Source organism: Leuciscus leuciscus (assembly GCF_965113295.1).
Source record: "Leuciscus leuciscus genome assembly, chromosome: 16".
NCBI classification, from domain to species: domain Eukaryota; kingdom Metazoa; phylum Chordata; class Actinopteri; order Cypriniformes; family Leuciscidae; genus Leuciscus; species Leuciscus leuciscus.
The window spans coordinates 10,938,688-10,956,838 of NC_138740.1; the positions used below are offsets into that span (position 1 = coordinate 10,938,688).

Sequence of the window (18,151 nt, forward strand, 5' to 3'; positions counted from 1 at the left end):
CTAGAAACAATGTGAATCAACACCACAAAAACTGAAGCAGCAAGCTTTGCAAAACACAAAATTGTAGTCAAGTCAAGCCACATTTATTTATATAGCGCTTTTTACAATACAGATGGTTTCAAAGCAGCTTTACAGAGATAACAGAAAATAATGCAAAAAAGTTTGTTTCCAGAAGAAAATAGTGTAACAGTCCAGCTTAAGTAAGTTCAGTGATGTTTCATTTTTGTTTGTTTTTAAAAGTTATTAATTTAGTTAATTTATATATATATATATATATATATATATATATATATATATATATATATATATATATATATACATACACTCACCTAAAGGATTATTAGGAACACCATACTAATACTGTGTTTGACCCCCTTTCGCCTTCAGAACTGCCTTAATTCTACGTGGCATTGATTCAACAAGGTGCTGAAAGCATTCTTTAGAAATGTTGGCCCATATTGATAGGATAGCATCTTGCAGTTGATGGAGATTTGTGGGATGCACATCCAGGGCACGAAGCTCCCGTTCCACCACATCCCAAAGATGCTCTATTGGGTTGAGATCTGGTGACTGTGGGGGCCATTTTAGTACAGTGAACTCATTGTCATGTTCAAGAAACCAATTTGAAATGATTCAAGCTTTATGACATGGTGCATTATCCTGCTGGAAGTAGCCATCAGAGGATGGGTACATGGTGGTCATAAAGGGATGGACATGGTCAGAAACAATGCTCAGGTAGGCCGTGGCATTTAAACGATGCCCAATTGGCACTAAGGGGCCTAAAGTGTGCCAAGAAAACATCCCCCACACCATTACACCACCAGCCTGCACAGTGGTAACAAGGCATGATGGATCCATGTTCTCATTCTGTTTACGCCAAATTCTGACTCTACCATCTGAATGTCTCAACAGAAATCGAGACTCATCAGACCAGGCAACATTTTTCCAGTCTTCAACTGTCCAATTTTGGTGAGCTTGTGCAAATTGTAGCCTCCTTTTCCTATTTGTAGTGGAGATGAGTGGTACCCGGTGGGGTCTTCTGCTGTTGTAGCCCATCCGCCTCAAGGTTGTGCGTGTTGTGGCTTCACAAATGCTTTGCTGCATACCTCGGTTGTAACGAGTGGCAACTGCCATGTGATTGGTTGATTAGATAATTGCATTAATGAGAAATTGAACAGGTGTTCCTAATAATCCTTTAGGTGAGTGTATATATATACATAATATATACATACATGTATATATATATATATATATACATACATGTATGTGTGTATATATATATATATATATATATAGCCGCTCTGGAGTAAACCTGTTACGGGTGTGTTGTGCAGGAGGAAGGAGGTGAGGACGACAGAGCGCTTCAATTCAAGAGTTTAATTCAAAAGATCTCAAAACACGGGAACAACGGGCAGTTCACACACTAAACATCAAAGTAGAACCGACACTGAAGACTGAACAGAGGGAAACTTAATACAGGTATCAATGAACACTAACGAGGAGAGAACAGGTGACACAGATGATATAATTAAAAAGACCGGGGAAAACAGGACTAGACCAAAATCACAGAAGACAGGGGGAAACGGATCACAGAACTGAAAAACACTGAAACAGATTCAAAAACAGAACTCAAAACCCAAAAAAATTTCTTGGGGAGGCTCCCCAGTATGGAGTCCTGAGCCAGCGATGAAGAGGATATTGAGCTGGGCAGGACCAGCGGCGAAGAGAACTCTGAGCTGGGCAGGAACAGCGGCGAAGAGGGCTCAGAGCTGGGCAGGAATAGCGGCGAAGAGGGCTCAGAGCTGGGCAAGAACAGCGGCAAAGAGGGCTCAGAGCTGGGCAGGAACAGCGGCGAAGAGGGCTCAGAGCTGGGCAGCGATGAGGGCTCTGTGCTGCACGGGACCAGCGGAGAAGAAGTCTCTGTGCTGGACGGGACCAGCGGTGAAGAAGTCTCTGTGCTGGATGGGACCAGCGGTGAAGAAGTCTCTGTGCTGGACGGGACCAGCGGAGAAGAAAGCTCTGTGCTGGACGGGACCAGCGGTGAAGAAGTCTCTGTGCTGGACGGGACCAGCGGTGAAGGCTCTGTGCTGGACGGGACCAGCGGTGAAGAAGGCTCTGTGCTGGACGGGACCAGCGGTGAAGAAGGCTCTGTGCTGGACGGGACCAGCGGTGAAGAAGGCTCTGTGCTGGACGGGACCAGCGGAGAAGAAAGCTCTGTGCTGGACGGGACCAGCGGTGAAGAAGTTTCTGTGCTGGACGGGACCAGCGGTGAAGAAGGCTCTGTGCTGGACGGGACCAGCGGAGAAGAAGTCTCTGTGCTGGACGGGACCAGCGGAGAAGAAGTATCTGTGCTGGACGGGACCAGTGGTGAAGAAGTTTCTGTGCTGGACGGGACCAGCGGTGAAGAAGGCTCTGTGCTGGACGGGACCAGCGGAGAAGAAAGCTCTGCGGGCATGACGCTCACAGTCTCAGGGGCGGCGGGCACGACGCATACTGCCTTGGTCTCGGCAGCTCTGACGTGAAGTGCGGGCTTGGCTGGACTGGCGTGTTCAAAGGCTTTTCTGACCGACATAAAGGCTGGGTCGAACATCTTCAAACTCAGATCCGCACTGTTCGATACCAGCTTACGAGCTCTGGGGTAGAAAAACCCCGCAATAAATCTCCCCATCCTCTTTCTTCTTTTTTGGTCGGATCTTCTGTTAGGGGTGTGTTGTGCAGGAGGAAGGAGGTGAGGACGACAGAGCGCTTCAATTCAAGAGTTTAATTCAAAAGATCTCAAAACACAGAACAACGGGCAGTACACACACTATACATCAAAGTAGAACCGACACTGAAGACTGAACAGAGGGAAACTAAATACAGGTATCAATGAACACTAACGAGGAGAGAACAGGTGACACAGATGATATAATTAAACAGACCGGGGAAAACAGGACTAGACCAAAATCACAGAAGACAGGGGGAAACGGATCACAGAACTGAAAAACACTGAAACAGATTCAAAAACAGAACTCAAAAACCTCAAAACTGTAACAAAACCGTGATGTCATCATCCAGCTCAGTTCAGTTCTTGTATAATAGTGTCAATGTAGGCAGATCTTTGTTGAATATTAAATTAAATGTTAAATTGAATGTCCCAAAGGCGGCAGTGGCAAGGAACCAAAACTCCTTCAGGTGGCAGAATGGAGAAAAAAACCTTGAGAGAACCCAGGCTCAGTTACTGCCAATACTTTTGGCCATGGCTGTGGATGTGGACATGTCTACAGGGTTTGACTCAGAAACAGGCGGAATGAGCTTCTCTTAGCACACTAGAGGCAAAGCAGTGGAGCTGAAAGTGCCATAATTGCCAAATCCCCTGAGCAAGATGGCAAGACCTGCTGAAATATTTATCAGTGACAGCCACATTCACAGTTTAATGTGGCACATCAAATATAGCAAACAGAAGCTCAGTCGTGAATGCTTGTCTTGAGAGAACAATCTTCCAGAAGCTCAAACGTGCTTGCTTGAAGAACACACAAGCACACACATTTGAGCTTCCGTTTACCATATTTGATGTGCTCTATGTATGTGTTGAACAGTTATAAGTGTAAATAAAAGCCTAAATTAAATATAAATTAAATGAATCTGTTCTGTTCATATAAAGTGATTGTCTTTTCAGAACTCTTGAATTTAAATGGATTACTTTGACATGTCTTTATATGCTTTTTGAAGCCTGAAAATTTTGGTTGGGTGTATTTTGAATCAGTAGACAAAAATTATGAGAGAATGTTAAAGAGAATATCGTCATTGTGTTCCATAGATTCAATTCCATTTCAATTCGCAATTATTTGTATAACACTTTTACAATACATATTGTTTCAAAGCAGCTTTACAGAAAAAATGCATGTTTCTACATTAAGTCAAGTCAAGTCACCTTCATTTATGTAGCACTTTTAACAATATGGACTGTTTCAAAGCAGCTTTACAGTGATAATAGGAAATTAAAGTAACAGAGATTGTTTTTGCTTAGAATAAAGTTATTGTCCAGCTTTGATCGATTCACTTCCGTTGCAAAGATCATTAGTTATTAACATAGGGGCCGCTTATACGACACCGTTCTAACAGAAAACCCTTAACGCGCTCCGGAATGTATCATTCGCAAAATGATTTATCGCTTCCGAGTAGCCATGTGAACCGGAACTATTTTGACAACGTTTTATCTGTACAGAGGTAAAGGGAAGGAGAAGGGGGCCTTCACAGGGGAGAGACTAGTTGACTCTTCATCTATCCAGATCTGATGAAGGACCTGTGCCTGGACGCGACGACAACGCAGTCCTGAAGTGTCAACTAGTCTCTCCCCTGTGAAGGCCTCCCTCCCCTCCCTTTACCTCTCAACAGATAAAGCGTTGTCGAGACGCGTGGCTACGCGGAAGCGATAACAATTCTGTATTATAAATTTTAAGGCCAGACAAGTAGTTTGTTGAGGGTTGGTTTGTAGGGAAGGACTACACGCCTGCGCACATATATTCAAACGCGCATACCTATAGACTGAACTCGTAATACGCATGTGCACGCCATCAGCGTTCTCTCGGGTTCGCGTTTTTGAACGTTTGCGCATAAAGAACTTAAGAGTTTTCTGTTAAAACGGTGTCATGTTAGCGGCCCCTAAGTTAATAACTAATGATCGTTGCGACGGAAGTGAATCAACCAAAACTAACTTTAGCTGGATAATAACTTTATTCTAGAGCTGCTATAAAGCCAAAACAATATCTGTTACTTTATTTTCCTATTATCAATGTAAAGCCGCTTTGGAGCAATCTACATTGTTAAAAGCGTTATATAAATGAAGATGACTTGACTTGATTTGGCAGGGCAACCACCCATAAGAGCATTACAATAATCTAGCCTTGATGTCATGAACGCATGAACTAATTGTTCCTCATTTGTCATTGAGAGCATATGACATAATTTAGATATATTTTTAAGATGGAAGAATGCGGTTTTACAGATACTAGAAACGTGACTTTCAAATGAAAGATTGGTATCAAATCATAACTTTAGAGTAGGGATGCACCGATATCCACCGCTTTTGTGCGTGGACCGCACACAGAGTTTCAGAAACTCAGAACAGCTCTTTGTCTGCTATGGAGGCCAGCAGAAGGGAAAGGCTGTCTCCAAACAAGGTTGGCCCACTGGATAGTGAATGCCATCGCCCTGGCATACCAATCCCAAGACGAGCTGTGCCCCATTGGAGTGTTGCTTCCTCTCCGGCTCTGGCGCACAGCTTCTCTCTGGCAGACATATGTAGAGCTGCGAGTCGGGCAACACCTAACATATTCACAAGATTCTATAATATCCGAGTGGAGCCGGTTTCATCTCGTGTGTTGGGTACAAACAGGTAATGTGAGGGAAGGCTGTTTAGGTGTTTCGCTTACTGCGCCATTCCCCTTTGAGTATGGCATACGAGCGCCTATTCTGCTCCTCAGGTGAGTTCCCTGACTGCAACTGCGTTGATAGGGAACGCCCTCCACGTGAACCGGTGTCTGAAAAGCTATCCAATCACAACAATCAAAATCTAGTCACTACTAGAGCAGGGAACGGGAACCCACACTTCTTCGATGACACTATGGGGAACGATGTACAATCCCACCATGCTAAGGGGAGTGCATGCCAATTATGGCTCCTGACAGAAACGTCAGAAATGAAAGCTTTAGGGTAAGTTCTGCCGGGGAAGACTCAATTGTTACGTCACTTATTACCTTTTCATCTATCCAATCATGTTCTAATACTTGTAGTATAAAAGATAGGTACTCACACATGTCTGAGTTGTTGCTCAGCTCAGATGTTGATGCTTTCATTCATTTGCAGAATATGTGTGAAGAACATACGGTGTTCACTTACCCGCATCTCGATTGCAAACATAACGACACAAAATCATATTGTTGATTTTGATCTCACCAACTCTGGCGGCCGCGCCAGAGTGAGAGCGATACCCATGTGCAGGAAACCAGCGAGTGGCGGTTCTGAAAACAGCAACTAATGAGAGACGATCTCCTCACACTGGTTCAAGTTGAAGTACCACTTCCAAGTCGGGTTTCAAGTTTCAGTAGGCGCTTAGTTCCATCAGCCACTGTTAACATATCCCCTCTACTATGATCAAACTTAAATCAAGTAAGTATACATTAAAGGGATAGTTCACTTTGAAATAAATTTTTGGTATGTTTTAGCTTACCTCAAGGGCATCCAAGATGTAGGTGTCTTTTTTTCCGCAGTAGTTTCACTTTTGATATTTTTAGGTCAAACCGTTCTTGTCTGTCAGTCATATAATGCAGGTCTATGGTCATCACCTCAAAGAGCATGCACAGAGTCCAAATTAAAACAATTCCCTGTCGTCCAAATTAAACAATTCCCCATCGTAAGTACACATTGATGGCCTAAGACACGAAACGAGCGGTTTGTGTGAGAAAACGAACAGTATTTATATCGTTTTTACCTCTTATACACAGCCATGTCCAAGTGATCTGATCTGACGTGTACGCAGACTGGTGCATAGATATATACACACTAGATGTCGCCTTGTCTACAGCAGTTCATTGGAACGAATGTCTTTAAGGCGACATCTAGTGTATATATCTATGCACCAGTCAGAAATATTAATCCGGCTTTATAAGTATATATGCCATATTCACAGCTCGCGCTCCTCATCTGCTCACTCACCATTGAGCAGTACCTAATTCAACTTGTTTTACGCCCTTCTCTGAATTTGTTATTGCTTCGGCATTTACGGAGATGTTTTTGCCAATCACTTCTCAATTGCTGGAAAGATCTCGACTTATACCTAGATGATTGCAGACTTCAACCAAACAAGGGGGCACATTATTTTTGTATATTTCAGCTCGTTTTCTGTATAAAATAATATATACATATAATATAATATAATATAATATAATATAATATAATATAATATAATATAATAAGTATCTATTATTTAAACATGAAAGAACAGCCATTAATACCGTTAAAATTATAAGTTTACAAAACAATAAAAAAAAAAAGGGGGTTCGTAAAAAAAAATTAAATTATACACGTAAATATATGACCATATCTAAAAAGGAAGAAGCTGAGCTTAAAGAGAGCAAGTTGGTCATATATGTAGCAGGAGTATATAATACAAAGGCAGTAAATTATACATTTACAAGTGCTGAAAATTCTCTATCAACTGTCCTACAGTATATATATATATATATATATATATATATATATATATATACATATATTTGGTAACACTTTATTTTGATGGTCCCTTTTGAACGTGCTGTTGACTGCAACTTTGCAACTATATGTCAACTAACTTTCACTGTACACTGTAAAAAAAAACCACAGAAAAAAACGAGCAAATGCATGGCAGCACAGGGTGCCAAACGTTTGCCATTAATGAAAATAACGGTAAAACAACATGAACTGAAGTAACGTTTACACAGCAACATGAAAAAAGAACATTGACCATACAGTACTATAAAATTTTTAAAACGTAATCTGAAATAACATATTTTGTCTGTATAATTGCAAATACATGCATAGACCATTAAATGTAATGGCATTATTTGACTGTAAGTTCACGTAACATGTTTAAACCCTTATTTAATAAAACATGTTTTAACTGTAAATGTAAAAACATGGTGTAGTAGTTGTTTAACTAAACATGTTTTGAATGTAGATATAAATGACATGTTGACACCATTACTTCATAAAGCATGTTTTGACAGTAAACTGAAATCATGTTTCAATCACTATTCAACAGAGTTTGACTGTAAATTGAAATAACATGTGTTGACCGTTATTTGAAATAACATGTGTTGACCGTTATTTGAAAAAATGAACTGTGATGGACCATAATTTTGAAAGGCATGTACAACATTTTGATTTTGATTATGGCTTACAGATAATTTTATATGTAGTTCATGAAATGTATGTTATATGTCACACAAAAAGTCATTAGAGAAAATCATTTGTATTTTTCTGTTATTTATTTTCTTCTGTTACAGTAGTTTCCATTGTAAATAACAACAATATTAAAAACTTTAAACAGTGCTACAGTACCATCATCTGAACATTGCTTATATGCTTAAAATACAACATTGACAATTCAAATTAATTTCATCATTGCATCTTCGACAAACTACACTTCGAACAGAACGATGGTCTCCAATTCAATCTCCATGTTGATGCCTTTAAAAAATAAGAGAGAAAATGGTTATATATCATACATCACATATCTTTATTCATTATCATGTCTGATCATGTTACTCTTTTTAGATGTTCTTGCATTTCTTACATAAAAAAAAATATTGTTTTTTACTTAAAAAAATATTTGTTCATTAAATATGTAATGCACTTACAAATTTTATGAAGGTCCACGACACCTTACTTCTTCAGACAGTTTAGTGATGTGACCTCACCCACTGACAAGGCCAAGGGTGCACTGCAACAGCAGAAACAACGAAAATACAGTAACACTTGTTGATTACAATTTTATATTTAATATTACATGCCAGCATATTTACCCAGTATGATTACCTCACAATGTCGCAGGAAATTTCCCCTTTTGCTTTCTATGGTAGACATTGTTTGGTGTGCGTTTCTGCACTGTTTTGACCTTTCTTTTTAAGTCCCGCCTTCACGCACGCCATTGGTCAAACTGCTACTCAATCATTGCCCTCGGACCAACGGCATGTCGGCATCAGCCAAGAGACAAAGCAGCAGCCTGTTAACTGCAGCAGGGGGGTATTCCAGAAAGCAGGTTATGTGACATACCCGGGTAAGTTTAAGGGTAAGTTAGTGGATAACCTCAACTTTCGGTTCCAAAAACGGAGGTAACTTTCTGGGTATGTATGTAACCATAGGAACTTACTCTCTGAAGATAACCTGCTCGGTAGCAGGTTATGTTCCAGGGTTAGTTTGTTTCAGAGAGGTGACGGAGCATGGCGTGCCCTTTTGAAGACGATCCAGTGGATGTGGAAGCACAGATAATACGAAATCTTTTCCGCCATGAGGGTGATACAACCACGTATCGATGTGTTTTCGTATCCAAATGAATATTTACCGTTTTTCAAAAGAATCGTTAATTTATTAAACGAAGATAATGGAGTTAAATATTTAACTCCATTTATTTAACTTTTTTGCGACGGGGAGTTTTTTGTATACAATAGGCGATGCAGAGCATGTGGGAAAGGCAACTGTGTGTAGGGCTGTTCGTACAGTATGCATTGCACTCAAACGGTTCCTACACACTTTTGTGCAGTTCCCTGGCCATAAACCACTGAGGGTCATTAAAGAGGAATTCCACAGAGTGGCGGGTTTGTCCATTCTATGGTATTCTATGAAAGACCATTTTAGTTACATAGCACTACTTAATTTATTCATACTGTATACAGTCACAATAATTTTAAATGTTTCTAATTATATAACTTTCAATTTCAGGGTTCCCAATGCACCATTGATGGAACCCACATTCCCATTAAAGCTCCTTCAGTCAATGAAGGAAACTATGTTAATAGGAAGTCAATCCATAGCATCAATGTGCAGATGACAATAGATTTTTTGGGTGCTAAATGTTTGGGTGTTTAAACCATTAAATCACCCTCATTACTGGTCCCCACTAACTAGGTAATATGTGATGCAACCCCTAATGTTGAAGCCAAATGGCCAGGGTCTGTACATGATGCCAGAATGTTTAGGGAGTCATTATTGTGCCACAAATTTCAACAGGGTATGTTTTGCCTTACACAATGTTTTTTTAATTTTTATTTTTTTATGCAATTATACACTTTAACTACCTTTATATGACACTTCAATGGTTACTTGCTGGGGGACAGAGGGTACCCTTGTCTGCCCTACAGTATATGATGACACCCTACCCTGAACCTGAGCCTGGACCACAGGCACAATTCAACCTGGCCCACAGCAGAACACGGGTCAAGGTGGAAATGACCATAGGCATCCTGAAGGCAGGTTTCAGTGCCTGCGTGGGCTCAGGGTCTGCCCAGAAAGGGCATGTGACATCACAGCTGCTTGTGTTGTTCTTCACAACATTGCCACACTGAGAGGTGAGAGGGCCCCCCCTTCTCTTGAAGATGGCCAAGAGGAACCCCCAGTGAACCCAGTAGACCAAAGAGATGGCAGGGTGGTACGAGACATGATTTGCCAAAATCACTTTAATTAAAACCAGTTAACAGTCAAGTGTTGTTCATTGTTTCTTTATTTCCTGTAACAAAATACATTTGTATTTATTGCTTTAGATTTCATTCAACAACAAATGACAGATTAATGTTCACATACTGTTTCCCACCTTAAGCTGGTGCTCCAGCAATTCAAGTCTGGCCTTTTTTAGGTTAAGCCTTTTCTCCTCCATTTGAAGCTGTATGAGGTCCATCTCCATGTCACTTTTTCTGATTTGCTTTTGAAGGTGGACCTTATACAGCTCTTTGGCAGGCAACTAGAAAGACAGAATAATTAAACATGACTGAAAGTCTGTAATACAAACACAGACCAAATATTTAAATGAGGAAGGAGAACTGCAGAACATTTCTTACACTGCTAAGATTCTGTGTGGAGGTAGATGGACCCTCATCTGTATTAAAATCTCCTGCCATATTCTGTAAAATGACAATGACAATTTATTTATTCTCTAATGCAAAAAAGGGGGAATGCATTCTATGCATCATACCTCTATGGGCCTCCCCACATTTTCTGTTTCTGTCACAGCAGAAGTGGTCTCTTCATCGTCAGCCTACAGTAAAAATAAGGAATGCTTGGTCTAGCAAACAGAAACCTAAAGACAATAATCACTTACAACTGTGACAGTGTGTGATGTTGCAGGAGGATCCAATAATACAATGTGGCCATCAGCAACTGCAAGATAATTAAACCAATAATATAATCATGCATATTCAATACTCAATGTATATTCTTAAACAAATACAACTAATAAAGAAGGACATTAGGAACATCTAAGAGTACATTTACGCATTTGGCAGACGCTTTTATCCAAAGCGACTTACATTGTGTTATCCTATACATTTATACATAGGTATGTGCAATCCCCTGGGATCGAACCCACAACCTTGCGTTGTTAACGCAATGCTCTTACCACTGAGCTACAGGAAAGTGGAGTACTAAGAGTACTAGTAATAAGATTACAGTATGCAGCATGCATACTGCACAAGTGAATCAATGACTGTAAAATGCATTCAAAATGCCTTTTTAAAATGGTGACAGTGTTGATGATTTTCTTTATTAAAACACTGACAAAAACAGTGAAAACATCAATAAATCATAAGTATTAATATGGTACACCTACATTTTACTAAGCCACTTGTCTTGGTTGCTGAGTCCGATGAACTGCCCCTGGAATCCCATCGACCACAGGTCACCCTTTATTAAGGGACAGTGCCAGCTCCTGGGCAGCTGGGGGGAGGGAAGGTGGAGGTGGACCCCCACCTGTTTTACGGGCCTCGGCCTTCTTTCTATTGGCTATGTATAGAAAACTAAATTAGGCTACATTAAATACTAAATTACATTGCTGGAGAATGTTTTTGTGTTTCATTTTGACTTAGCTCACACTTCTTCTGGCTCCAGAAGGATTACACCTGATAAAACAAGAAGCCAACATACTAGCCAATTATGTGCATTACTACTGTAATATTAAGAAATGTATGGAGGCCAACAAGTAAATACTTGTCTATTTTTACTAGGCTACATGCCCCAAAGAATTTTTGCGTCACAATGAAAGGGGAAAATAGCCCATTTATAATTTTATAAACTCATGCATTTACTCAGTCCGTTATTTTTTGCCAAGCCAACTCTCTTTCTTTTGCTGATGCAGCAGTATTGTTTTTTTTGTTTTTTTTTTTTGTTATAATGAGCTTATAGTCTTCATGAGCAAGCATTAAAACCTCCAACTCAGTTTCACCGAAATATGTAGCTCGCTTTTTTTCTCCCTGGGTTTCCATGGTGACTCCTGAAATCGGTGATCCATTGAAAATGTCTTTATGTACTCGCCGTGTGCGCGCATTAACTCTGGGTTACCAATAGGAGGTTGATTAAACTAACTCTTCTCAGGTGTTTTGGAACCGACATACTCATGGTATGCGGGTTTGGGGTAAATCAACCCAGAGGTTATGATTTACCAAATGGTAAGTTAACCAAGCTTTCTGGAATACCCCCCAGGGGGCACATCATGGCTCCAAAACAGCGTAAAAATGCCTCTAGGAAAAAATCCCTGTGTTTTTGTTTTGGTCGGGAAACGTGCTCATTGACATGGCAAATAAGCTAAAACACGGAGCGGAGTTGGGTTCGCTGGAATATTTACAGGCATCAGTTTGTTTTCAAAAATCGTAAGTGATTTTGTTAAGTAGCTTTGTGTGTAAACGTGACCGTTTTTAGGCAACATATTCTGCTGTATGAATGCAATATATAACAGAATGACAACAAAACAATCATGGACCTCGATGTCGAGCGGTGAATGGTAAGTGTTTAAAAAAATCTGTTGACGTATCATCCAACGTAATTTAAAAAGTTAATTGGCAACAGGTGAATACAATTACAATGGCTAATCACATACGTTTTTAAATCTTATTCTTAATGTTTGATGCAAGTTGCATTAAAAAAATACTAAACAGGTTTCAGAATTGTGTTGTCGAAGAAAATGTTGTAAATGGGTTGAAGTTTGACTCCATTTTCAACTCTCTCAAATATTTTCATGTTGCTCAGCCTGGCCTTCCCCCATGCCTTGGCCACGACTTGTTTGAAGGCGTTGTAGCTATTGATCTTGCCATTTTCTTGGAATACTTTGTAAAAAGGAAGTGGTTTTCATATACACAGCTGAACAGGAGACTTGCACAATTCAAATATCTGGATTCTGATGCTGGTTCTGCCCCCTCCCAGATATGTGAAAAAGGCAGAAAGTTAGGTGGTCAAGCAGCTGAGAACTGGTGTCTCCTCAGATTTCTTCCTGTCATAATTGGAGACCGAGTAGAGTCACAAGACCCTGTATGGCAACTGACTGTTAAGTTGAAAGAACTGGTTGAGCTAGTGTGTGCTCCCAAGATTACCACTGCACAGATTGCATATCTCAATGTCTTAATACCAGAATATCTGGAAACAAGAAAGGAGCTGTTTCCTAGTGAAAATTTGAAACCAAAACATCATTACATGCTTCACTATACGTCACTCATTTTAAGTCTTGGACCTTTAATTCGTTTATGGTCATTGAGATTTGAAAGCAAACATTCCTACTTCAAAAGAAGTGTGCGAAGAACACAGAACTTCAAAAATGTATGCAAGACATTGTCACACAACCATCAACTTCTTCAAGCATATCTTCACTCACGGTCATTTTTTTCACCAAAGCTTAAAAGTGTTGACTGGCCACATGGACAAAGGAATTCATTTGTGTATATGCTGAGGAATGTCTGGATTATTATCCCTTAAATGAGTACAGTTTTATGGGACTGAAGGTCATTACTCTGAAGCACAGCGTTGTTCATCTGTAAAAAGGATAAACTGTCCTCTCCCAACAGAAATGGACCCTATAACTTCAAAGCTAGCCATAGAGGGTTTGAACAGCCTAGGTGTGGAGACCATAGATGACCTACAGTTTTTGAAAGATGATGATCTAGGTGGCTTTCTGAGACCGATTGAAGCAAGAAACCTAATAGCCCAAATCCCAAGTAAGTTTTCAAATCAATGGTTGTTTTTACATATACACTAGTCAACATTTGAAGCGGATCAAAAAGTTCATTAAGTTCACAAGAACAGGTATTGGTTTTAAGACCACTATTATGAAAGGTTTGATCCACTTTAAATGTTGACTTGTGTACATGTGTAGCCAATGATAATAATCTCTCTCTGGGGCGTGCCTAATTTACGTGGCCTATAAAGATAGCCTTAGGTGTGGTAGGAAGGTGCGTCTCATAGTCACGGGTGACGTCATCCATTTCCGGTGTGTCGCGGGAGTGTTTTGTCTGGTAAGGAGCTGCAGTCGCGGCTGTATTCCTGAATGTTTGTATTGAACTGGGTTTTATGTATTTATTTGGCTCGCGTATCTCCCTAGTGTGGACTGAGGAAGCCTGCGGTACAACGCATGTGGTACCTGATTGATTTTACGTCCTGGAGTTTAAATGCCCTGTACATCGCAAGCAGTTTAAACCAGTAGGTTGTTCATTTATTGTTTGTTGCACTAAGGGTTTGGATTGACTACTTTAAATTTGTATGTATCCTTCTAGTTTACAGATTGAGGGAGAAACATTGCAGTGGGTTTCTCGTCGGGGCTTTTGTGGCTGTCTTCGGATATGCTGACTGTTATACCACTGATTGTTGTTCAGTATTGTGCTGCATATGGTCACGTTACAGACTCTCGTCTCGCGGTGCTTTGCTGGCTCGACTGCAGGAATGGATGCGTAATCTACCGCGAACTGCATTCACGTGCTGCTGTGGTATTGTGTTTATTTCTGTTTAAAGCTGGACACTTGCAACATCAGCTGTCTGGTAGTCTGGCGTGCCGCAGGTTCGATACGATGGCCTAACGTTACTCTCGCTTTGAGGCATCAAATGGTTTAACCATCCAGCAGTCATCATCCTGATTTGGTTCCTTTTTGAAGTGGTGTAAACGCTAGGCCTATATAATTTGAATTATTTTTTGCTTGTTCTGTTTTGCTTTCTTGTTTTGTTTATGTGAACCCATTGCTTTAAACATTTAGTTGTAGATTTGTTTTTATTGAATTTATTATTTTGTTGTCAACCAAGTTTCTGTGAACTGGTTGTTAACCGGACGTTTTCTTTTGTTTGATTAGAGTTGTGAATTTGTTTTTTTTTTTTCTTGCATCCACCATTTCAGTTTATTAGTGGATGGCAACCATACGTGTGTGTAATTGCTCTTAAGTCATGGAGTACTCAGTTTTATAAGAATGTATGTGTAATTCTGCTTCCTCTCCAGTTGTTGGGGTGATCAGGATTCGTGTCTGTGTGGACGAGTCTCTCTCTCTGCTTGTTGGTGGTCTCTTCCGATTGCAGTGTTCCACATTTGTGGTCTGAAGTGTGAGTGCACGAGTGTTTGCTGTGTCATTTTCAGAGAATGAGCGAGTAGTCCCCAGCCCTGGAGTGGAGGCCGAATTGTGTGTTTGTGTGTATTTTGATTCGTATATTTAAATACATTTATTAATGGTGCCCAAATAAAAACTGTAATTTTGTATTTCATCTGTCTCTGGTCTTATCTCAGCCGCAACCGAACCTGTGTGCTTTAAAGTTAATCTTATCAGGCGATTCCCCGGTAAATTTGCCTCCGGGGTGGCGTAGTCGGGTATCTTAGAGGGCTAGAGTTTAAGTCTGCCTTCTGGGGGTGAGGCAACTCTCTCTCTCCCTGGTATAAACTTTAAAATGTATGCCCATTGCAAATGAACGCGCCGCTACACATGCATACAATTAGATGAACTGGAAAAACAACACCCCAGTCTCTTTCATTCTGTACTTTGTTAGCTGTACTCTTTACTTGTATTACAGTATGTCAATGTGTTTCTTGTTTCTGCAGTATGGTTTTTAATGCAGTTTTTTGTTTATGCCATGTAGATATTGCTTCCACTCTGCAAAACACTGCCAATGATTTGTCTGCTGAATACACTTCTGATGCATCAGGTTCACCTGCTCCTGGATGCTCAATTTCACCATCCAGCTCTTCAAGTGGAAGACGTGAGTAAAACGCTGATACAACATTAAACAATCCACAAACATTTTGAAAGCAAAACATGTAATTTGTCAGTTCTTGTAATTCATATACAGAGAATTTGCAATGTGAGCATGCCCAGCCTTTAGCACGCCTGGCAAACAAATTGTGCCACACGTGCAGTTCACAGAGCGATATATGTATATGTACAAACCCAATTCCAAAAAAGTTGGGACACTGTAGAAATTGTGAGTAAAAAAGGAATGGAATAATTTACCTAAGAAGACCTAAGACAGTTGAGCAACTAGAAGCCTGTATTAGACAAGAATGGGACAACATTCCTATTCCTAAACTTGAGCAACTTGTCTCCTCAGTCCCCAGACGTTTACAGACTGTTATAAAAAGAAGAGGGGATGCCACACAGTGGTAAACATGGCCTTGTCCCAACTTTTTTGGAATGTGTAGCTCTCATGAAATCCAAAATGAGCCAATATTTGGCATGACATTTCAAAATGTCTCACTTTCAACATTTGATATGTTATCTATATTCTATTGTGAATAAAATATAAGTTTATGAGATTTGTAAATTATTCCATTCATTTTTTACTCACAATTTCTACAGTGTCCCAACTTTTTTGGAATCGGTTTGTATATGTATATGTGTATATGTATACAAATCTGCAGATTTATTGTACACTAGTCAACATTTGAAGAGTTTTGGGTATTGGTTTTAAGACAACTATTATGAAAGGTTTTGATCCTCTTAAAATTGACTAGTGTAGTTTGATGGTACAAATCAATCGGTGATGGCACGGGGCCTCTCAACATTGATTTTGGAAATTGCATACATTGAGATCCGTACATGTGCCACTGTGGTGATTACCTGGTGCATGAATGGCCAAAACGTCTCCAGTTGAGTCCGCAGCTTATGCCAGCGGAGAGTGAAGACTGTTGTGCATTGTTCAGAGCAACTACAGGGCCACAGTGCAGCAAATCACTAGCAACACGTTAAATGTGCCCATTTCATGCTAGTGATTTGTTGCACTGTGGTCCTGCGGTCCCTGTCAAAAATGCACAACAGTCTCCCCTCTGACAATAATGCACTGCGGATATAAAACAAGTCTGTGCACCACTTTAAATGCATACTCTATATAGTAGCACATGAACAACCCACAAAGCCCCATGCCATCTGTTTGTCCGTTATTAAACTTCAATAAATCTGCAGCTTGGGAATAGGCAATTTTGCCAAACAATTACAGCTGCATGAAAAGTGTTCATCCTGTAACCTGTGGACATTGGTTTATCTTCTAGGTGACAGTAGCTGTGAAACTTCGTTTTATGACCATGACTGGCATTATAGTTTTGATGTTCCATGGCAAAAAATGCCAGCAAGTTTTATGGAAAAGTTGCAAAATGGCGAAAGGCCAAGTTGCTCTGAGAGAAGACAGTTGGTCCGCATTGTTGCTTCTGAGATCCTGGAAGTCAGCAAATGTCCAGCAAAAAAACATGTATCAGAAATAGCCCGACAAATGGTGATTGCATACCCAAAGTCTTTCAGAGATGAGATTAATTCCCAGGTTGTAGGAAGTGGATATGATTCTCTCCTCAAACAACTGGTGTGTAGAATTGACAATTTTAAAAGAGCAAAAGCTATTAGTACACCACTTTATGGTACTCTAGAAGAATCAACAAAGAAACGAAAATTGTTATATGGTTGTATAAATTCTGATCCACAACTGCTAGTTGGAGAAACATCCGAATTGCAGCAGGAAAAGAAAGAGAAGTTGCTAATAATGTTTCAAAATAATGAAAGTGATGTAAAGACAATCTATGACTTAATGACTTCTACTTACACCTCTCAAAGAAACAACATCCAATCTGGAAAGGAAACCAAAGATTTACTTGATGAGTGGCCATATCTTTTTCAGCCAGCAGGAATGAAAGCACACTTTAAAGAGCTCACTGGCATTGACATAAACAACAGCTTTGAAGAATCTGCTTCCAGTAAGTTCAGAAGAATATTGGAGTACTTTCAATTTCAGTGCACAGAAAGAGCAAGCAGAGCAGGGAGAATCCTCACAAAGTATAGAGCTGGAGGTGATCATGTTTGTGGGGCAGTGATGTTGCTGCTAACCCATTTCAAAAATGACCAAGACCACTTTCTTGTGATGGTAGAAGACACCTCTGTTCCAAGTGATATATGCTCAGAACAGCTTCCAGCAACACCATGTATAGTAGTATGTGGTGGGTATTATTTACTATGATCTTGCAACACAATAATTCCTGGTTTTAGGTGACCAGAACATAAATATTATGTCTTACTGATTTTGTTTGTTCAAAGGAGAGAACCCACTGACAGCCAGTGTGTACATGGTAGCAGTAGACCAGACAATTGTAAATGACCATCTCTTGAGTTTTACAGAAGCCCTTTATCTAATGTTCTCTCTTTATTAT

At 40.1% G+C, this 18,151-nt stretch overlaps 4 long non-coding RNA genes across 6 annotated transcripts in view; 1 reads left to right on the forward strand and 3 right to left on the reverse strand.

Annotated features, from left to right (window-relative positions):
* Positions 1-18,151, reverse strand: part of LOC309478015 — a 375,776-nt gene that overhangs the window by 225,271 nt on the left and 132,354 nt on the right. The window lies entirely within an intron of this gene.
* LOC309477472 lies at positions 7,474-8,706 on the reverse strand. Its single transcript, XR_014198650.1, has 3 exons — positions 8,557-8,706; positions 8,379-8,461; positions 7,474-8,208 (listed from the first exon to the last, which is right to left on the reverse strand). It is a non-coding gene; the product is annotated as an uncharacterized lncRNA (long non-coding RNA).
* LOC309478249 lies at positions 10,368-10,784 on the reverse strand. Its single transcript, XR_014198905.1, has 3 exons — positions 10,706-10,784; positions 10,572-10,634; positions 10,368-10,474 (listed from the first exon to the last, which is right to left on the reverse strand). It is a non-coding gene; the product is annotated as an uncharacterized lncRNA (long non-coding RNA).
* LOC309477228 lies at positions 12,223-18,116 on the forward strand. Of its 3 annotated transcripts, none has more exons than XR_014198578.1 (4): positions 12,223-12,505; positions 15,604-15,723; positions 17,009-17,941; positions 18,039-18,116. It is a non-coding gene; the product is annotated as an uncharacterized lncRNA (long non-coding RNA). The 3 variants fall into 3 exon arrangements; XR_014198579.1 differs by lacking the exon at positions 12,223-12,505 and adding an exon at positions 13,684-13,709; XR_014198580.1 differs by lacking the exon at positions 12,223-12,505 and having other exon boundaries at positions 15,455-15,723.